Source organism: Amblyomma americanum, chromosome 5, assembly GCF_052857255.1.
Source record: "Amblyomma americanum isolate KBUSLIRL-KWMA chromosome 5, ASM5285725v1, whole genome shotgun sequence".
In the NCBI taxonomy this organism is placed as follows: Eukaryota; Metazoa; Arthropoda; class Arachnida; order Ixodida; family Ixodidae; genus Amblyomma; species Amblyomma americanum.
Genome location: NC_135501.1, coordinates 98,731,305 through 98,738,897, shown reverse-complemented (window position 1 = coordinate 98,738,897; position 7,593 = coordinate 98,731,305). Strand labels below are relative to the sequence as shown.

General features: G+C 48.3%; 1 non-coding gene across 1 annotated transcript; it reads right to left on the bottom strand.

Annotated features, from left to right (window-relative positions):
- Positions 1-580: 580 nt before the first annotated feature.
- On the bottom strand, positions 581-652 carry TRNAR-ACG (transfer RNA arginine (anticodon ACG)). The gene has a single exon. It is a non-coding gene; the product is annotated as a tRNA-Arg (tRNA).
- Positions 653-7,593: the final 6,941 nt, after the last annotated feature.

Genomic DNA, 7,593 nt, shown 5'->3' with positions numbered 1-7,593 from the left:
TAATGAGGTCATTGTAAAACAAATTGGTTATTTAGAATCCTCTCGTTGAGTAGAACACGTCAGGGACAATTATGAACGAATGCAGTTAATATTCAGTTATGAGAGTTTAATTGTTTACAAATGCTCAAAAGATGACGTCATGATCTATCCAAAGACATATTCTTAACGGGCTCGATGAGCAGAACATGTTAGGCATCAATATCGCCTAATTATGTTAATAGCTAGGGTTAGGGTTAACATGGCGGTTCTGACATGAGCACTCGCTAGCTCACAATTTCATACCTCATGACGACCGGGCACCTACCGCCTTGAGGTAAGAAAAAATGGTCCTCCGAAGAATAATAATATTAATAAATGGTTTTTGAGGAAAGGAAATGGCGCAGTATCTGTCTCATATATATTTGGACACCTGAACCGCGCTGTAAGGGAAGGGATAAAGGAGGGAGGGAAAGAAGAAAGGAAGAATAGGTGCCGTAGTGGAGGGCTGCGGAATAATTTCAACCACCTGGGGATATTTAACGTGCACTGACATCGCACAGCACACGGGCGCCTTAGCGTTGCGCCTCCAGGAAAACGCAGCCGCCGCGGTCGGGTTCGAACCCGGGAACTCCGGATCCGTAGTCCAGCGCCCTAACCACTGAGCCACCGCGGCGGAAGGATGAAAAAGCTTTTTCGGCCCAAATTGGGCAAAGATATCCGACCTCTAGGTGGTATACGCCGGCACGTCGTGAGGTATGAAAAAGTAGCCTAATCAAGTTGTAATAGATCGCATGGACGATAGATCCCCAAGCAGCACAGGTCATCGGCCCAATATTGCAACAGGATGGTCAAATCCTGGTCCTTTGTAGGGCCAGCTTTGTCAATACATTTCCAATGTTGGGCCAAGTACCTGTGCTGCTCGGGTCAGTTGCGCTACCAAACACATAACGCTCGTCACTTAAACGTCGTCCAGGCGGTGGCGGCATATTTTTTTTTTGAAAATGCGTTCAAAGGCTTCAAACTGCTCGGAATAGAAAGTCTAACCCACTACGATATCGCCTCATACCCTCAAGTGGGAGCTTGAGTGTCCTCTCCAATGTTGTTTTGTAGCGAGAGCTACACTTGGCTACCAGCCTAGCATTTCGCTCTGGGCCGGAGAGGCCAGATCTGCGCAAGCATCGTTACCATGGCACCCGGAAAGAAGCAGCCGATGTGGCGTGCGCTTCGCCATCGCCGCTGTCGCGCACCCACTCCATCGTCGGAGCCACGGGTGAGGTCACGCGGATGAGCAGTTGTGCGCATGCACCGATATCATGGTAACCAGAAAGACCCAACAGGTGCGCCGCGGGCTTCGTCGCCGCACGCCTCACTTTTACCCCAACCGCGCTGCGCCGCATGCGAGCATTGCTTATGAAAGGCGGAGATGGAATGGGCGGCTGTATCGCAACGTTTGATATGGATGCACAAAAGGAGAGTTCAGCCGCTGCTAAATGGCAGTATAGACAAGAGGAGATTAACTCTTTCCATCATGAGGTTGTCGCCTGGCGGCTGGCTACTCAACAAAGAGAGAATGAGCGTCAGAAGGCGAAGAGAGCACCGGAGACGCCCGAACAGAGAGAGGAACGGCTTGCCAAACGGAGATGCTAGACTATCAAGCATATAGACGGCGAATATAGCCACCGAGATGCAGCTCAATGTCCCTCATTGCTAAACATACTGACCACAACAAGCTCAGCCAGGGAAATGTACATCTCGCTACGTATATCCTGCCACAGACAAGGTAGGCCACTGCCACTTTTTTGGTAATGAAATATGAGCATAAATATTTACTGTGGTTCACCCTGGCTGAACTTAGTAGGAGGAGCAAAAGCTCTTTCAAGGTCAGCGCACGAAGGCAAGTTGTTGTTGCTGCGTTGCGATTGAAGGAAGAGAGAAAAGGAAAGCGCAGGTACCTTCCGCGGTGGCTCAGTGGTTAGCGCGCTCGTCTACTGATCCGGAGTACCTGGCGTCGAACCCAACCACGTCGGCCGCCTTTCGATGGAGGCGAAACGCAAAAGGCGTCCGTGTACTCCGCGATATCAGTGCACGTTAAAGATCCACAGGTGGTCGAAATTATACCGGCGCCCTCCACTACGGCACCACATTGTTCCTTTCTTCTCTCCAGTCCCTCTTTTATCACTGGCTCAAGTTGAGCCATAATCGGTGTTATGACAGAAGAAAGAAAGAAAATAGCATGGGCGTGCCCACTAGCAGAAGCTGAGCAACAATCGCTGCCATGTGCAGACAGTAGGAGAGTTGATAGAGATGTGGAAGGAAAGATTTAAAGAAAGGGACGCGCGTCGCAACAAACGCGCCACCTGAATCGATGACGACGGTTTAGCAATAGATACCCCCGGTGACAAGGAGACCACGCCACATGTGCGAGAGCCCCTGGATCCTATCCTTGTAAAATCAGGAAGCCGCAATCTACTGCCAAGCGCACGCAACACGATTTTATATAGCTAATGGCATGTCACGCAATTTCAGGCAGTTTAGAGCTTGCCGCCTGCTGCGCATACGCAGCTGTGGCGAGGCGCAGCAAGGAACGTGATTCGATAGCTGCAAGGCTTCGGCTCAACGCTCGCAGCCATAATGAGGTGTGGCTAGTTACGTGCCACGATGCCACTGCCAAGCACCTGGTCCTACCGGTTTAAGGCAAAACCCTTTCTTGACTCATAAGTGTCCGCAGGAAGTGCCCGCCTCACTTGTCAACAATCGTCATCAAAAGTAAAGTAAATAAAATAAAAATAAAACACAACAAAATGCAAAATAATAAAACGGTTCGGAATTAAAAAAAAATATTAATAAATGTAAGAACAATTAAAATAACGAAGCAAAATAAAAATATATTCATAGAAAACAAAAAGAATAGAAAGTAAGAAGTACGAGTAAATCAAAAATAAGGAAATAAAAACAAAAAGAGGAACGAAAATATAGGAAAGTACAATACTGAGTGCCGTCGTGGAAAAAGTTCGCGTTCTAGAAAGTTCCATAATAATAATAATAATAATAATAATAATAATAATAATAATAATTGGTTTTTTGGGGAAAGAAAATGGCGCAGTATCTGTCTCATATATCTTTGAACACCTGAACCGCGCCGTAAGGGAAGGGATATAGAAGGGAGTTAAAGAAGAATGGAAGAATAGGTGCCGTAGTGGAGGGCTCCGGAATAATTTCGACCACCTGGGGATTAACGTGCACTGACATCGCACAGCACACGGGCGCCTTAGCGTTTTTCCTCCATAAAAACGCAGCCATAAGAATAATAATTGGTTTTGGGGGGAAAGGAAATGGCGCAGTATCTGTCTCATATATCATTGGACACCTGAACCGCGCCGTAAGGGAAGGTTAAAGGAGGGAGTGAAAGAAGAAAGGAAGAGAGAGGTGCCGTAGTGGAGGGCTCCGGAATAATTTCGACCACCTGGGGATCTTTAACGTGCACTGACAACGCACAGCACACGGGCGCCTTGGCGTTTTTCCTCCATAAAAACGCAGCCGCCGCGGTCGGGTTCGAACCCGGGAACTCCGGATAAGTAGTCGAGCGCCCTAACCACTGAGCCACCGCGGCGGGGCCTAGAAAGTTCCATGCTTTCGAATTCCTGCACGTAAGTAGAAATGTGCCCTCAGAATATTTAAGGTCAAATTTAAAAGCCACATGACCTCAGCTTTGTTCGGCAGGAGTACAGCTTCCACTCGAAAATGTCTAGTAATAATAATAATATTAATGGCTTTTGGGGAAAAGAAATGGCGCAGTATCTGTATCATATATCGGCGGACACCTGAACCACGCCGTAAGGAAAGGGATAAAGGAGGGAGAGAAAGAATAAAGGAAGAAAGAGGTGCCGTAGTAGAGGGCTCCGAAAATATTTCGACCACCAGGGGATCTTTAACATGCATTGACATCGCACAGCACACGGGCGCCTTTGCGTTTTGCCTCCATAAATACCCGACCGCGGCTGCTGCGTTTTCACGAAGGCAAAACGCTAAGGCGTCCGAGTGCTGTGCGATGTGAGTGCACGTTAAAGATCCCCACCACTACTGCAACTCTTTCTTCCTTTATTCTTCCACTCCCTCTTTTATCCCTTCCCTTACGGTGCGGTTCAGGTGTTCGCCGATATATGAGGCATACTGCGCCATTTCTTCTCAACAAAAACTAATTATTATTATTAAAATTTTAATAACAATAATTGGTTTTGATGAAAGGAAATACGTAGTATCTGTCTCATATATCGTAAGACACCTGAACCGCGCCGTAAGAAAAGGGATAAAGGATGTAGTGAAAGAAGAAAGGAAAATTGGTTTTGTTGGAAGGAAATGGCGCACGTCTCGGCCGACACCTGAACCGTGCCTTAAGGGAAGAGATAAAGGGGCACAGAAAGAGGAAAGAAAAAATGAGGTGCCGTAGTGGTGGGCTCTGGAATAATTTCGACCACTTCGGGTACACTTCTTTATTCTGTAAAATTTTTTTTGTATATTACCTCACTCCCTATCCTCTATTCCGGTCCCCTTACCTCTTTCATTTCATTTGTGCATTCTGCCTGCTATACTGAATTTCCCTGCCCCAGCACAGGTGCTTCATTATCGATGGCAGGTCCCAGAGCTAGCAAAAATCTTTTCCTTAGGTTTTATCATTATTTTAATAAAAGGAGTTACTTCTTACTACTAGATCTTTAACGTGCACTGACATCGCACAAGCACACGGTCGCCGTTTTGCGTTACGCCTACATCGAAACGCTGCTGCCGCGGTCGGGTTCGAACCCGGGCACTCCGGAGCAGTAGCCGAGCGCCCTAACCACTCCAGTTCTGTGTTTCTGCCACAACAAAGTCAACACCAACCCCTGCAGCGCTCATATCTCTGTTTCCACCGCCGCATAGTTGAATGAGTTACCGAGGTGTCCACTCATCCACGGATCTCTTTATGTGTCTTTCCTCAACATCAAAGGTCTTCAATGTCGTCAACGCCAGCGCTAATGAACACTGCGGCCAATTGTTCCAGTGCCGCGTTTCTGCGGCCACCGCCTATGCACAGCCCGATTCAGGTGTCCACTGACCCATTTAGCCAGTTCGACTTCCTACTCTGTGGCTGCCGCTAGACACCAACCCCTGAATCCCGGGGAGTGGGGCTAGAAGTGCTTTTGCACTGAAAACCTTGTTTAGAAGTGGCAGTAAACTTAAAAATTGCTGGCTTGCCTTTGCTTGCTTGACATAGGAAAGAAAATATGTGAGTGAATTTCTGGGCCACCGACCCGCTAAAGGATTTTCCCCAGGGTGCAGTGTTTTACAGGAGGCTCCAGGCTTTTATATCAGAAGCACTGGGCATGCTTATCGCACTGTGCTTCAATGCTAATAATTTCTTTTTAGGGCGATCAACGTCTCAGTGGCAATTGGAATTGGAATTGAATTCGCGTTCTGTTTTTCAGCAATGCATAAATTACGGCGGACACAAGCCTACTTACGCGCCATGAAGGCGAAATCATGTGTCATCGGTTTCAATCATTTTAGAAAGCTAGCCTCCAATTCGACTAAAAGCTTTAAGTGAAATACAATTTAAAATCATATAATGCCGACCTTGCGTACTAGACGACGAACGGTTACGTCACATTTGTGAAAAAAATTCAGGGAAAGGCATATCATTAAACATATATATGCCATCGGTTAGAATCCCTGTCGCGAGACGACTTGCAACTTGACTAATAGAGGTACCCAGTGTGCAATTGGATACGTCTTGAACATCTTGTATTTACGAGAATCTTGGACAGGACTTCGATAGCTTTTAGTCGAACTTCTTCGCGTCGGAATGTTCAGCGTGCTTCATACCGTCCTCCACAGCTGCCACTTGGCGAGGGATGGCTTCGTTGACATGGTAGAAGCTTCCTGCCTGCCAAGGTAGAAGTTTCCGTTGCAGACAGCGATCACGATGACAGGTTGCTGACAAAGTTGGTGACAAGATTCCCGGCCGCCAGCCGCAGACCTTTTCCCAAGGAGAAAGGTAAGCTCTCCGAGAACTTCGCAGCGGCCAACACATTGTCATCCTTCCGGCCCACAAAGGAACTTCAACGGTGGTTCTTAACCGACAGGATTACGAGGTAAAGTTAAAGCACACCTCGACGGCCCAGCTTACGAAAAATTAAGAAAAGATCTAACTTCGCAACTTCAGACATGAATGATGAAACTTTTAGCACAAAACTTTAGGCACCACCCGGGATCAAAACGCCTCCACTTACGCTTGATCTGCTGGAACGACTCAGCACCGGCCTTTTACGGAGTGCCAAAAAATTCATATGGATTAGCCCCGCTAATCGAGGATATACAAAGTGAAAGATGTCGGCGTTCACTGTGTTCAATAGCGTTGGCGTTGACAATGGTCTAGACGGCGATGGCTTTGAGGAAGGGAAGGGCGCATAGCTGGCTCCCTGGATATGCGGGCGCCTCATTCGTGCTTTGATACATGTGGCGGGGGTGAGAGAGAGATGTGGCCTCAATGCATTAGCGCTGACAGCGTTGTGGCTGACATGCGGTACTGCAGCAATAGCTAGGCCGCAGCGTTCATTTGGTGATCAATCTCTCCCGATAAATCATTAACTGCATGCCACCTCCCATAGTGGCAGGGAGGGCGCGCTGCCTGTCCAGTGTACAGAACGCAATCAAAGCAGGATTTTGCAGTTGGACACCAACGCCAGGTACATTAAAGCGAGATCGAGGTCTCCACTGACCCACGGAGCCGGTTGTGCACCTTTTGTGAAAACGAACGGCCTTTGCAAAGTTGTCAACGTCAATGAACTGTATGAACGTTGTCGGCTCACTTGTTTTGTTTGGTTTTTGATTAAAGGAAATGGCACAGTAACCGTCTCACATATCTTGGTGGACACAATAGAACCGCGCTGTAAAGGAGGAATAAAAGAGGTAGGGAAAGAAGAAAGAAAAAACTGAAAATTGAAAGTTGGATTTTGAGGAATAGAGCGGCGCTGCACAGCGGCGGAACACCTGTGGCTCGGCGCTACTTGCGGCGAATGCGCAGTAGTGACAAGGGGGCGAGAGAGAGAAATATCCGCGTCGAGGCGCGCGTTCTGACGTCATGCGCCTCCTCGGAGCACCGTCACGGCGAAATCGCAAGTTCGCGGCCAGTAAAGCTTTCGCTATAAAATTCATAAATCTGGCGTTCCGCTGCGCCCTAACGTGGACTTCACCACATCACCGCTTAAGGCCCTCTCGGCCTACCTCCATCGAGCCCTATCGCCCCTGACTGACAACACGTGAACGCACGTGCGGAACTCCAGCCACTCTGTCGAACGTCTTTCCCACGTACAACTGGAAGCGGACGAGTACATGGTTTCATTCTACGTGGTCTCGCTCTTTACGAGCGTTCCTGTGCCTTGTGTCGTTTCCAGAGCGAAGCAAGCCTCCGAAGCGGACGCTGACCTCGGCGCCAGGACGAACCTGAACGCAGAAGAACCCGGCCGGCTTTCGGAGTTATGCCTAAGCAATATAGTTTTCTTCTTCAAAGGGGAATTTTACAAGCAGACGAGCGGTACTGCCATGGGCGCCGCGATCTCGCTGACTGCTGCAAACGTG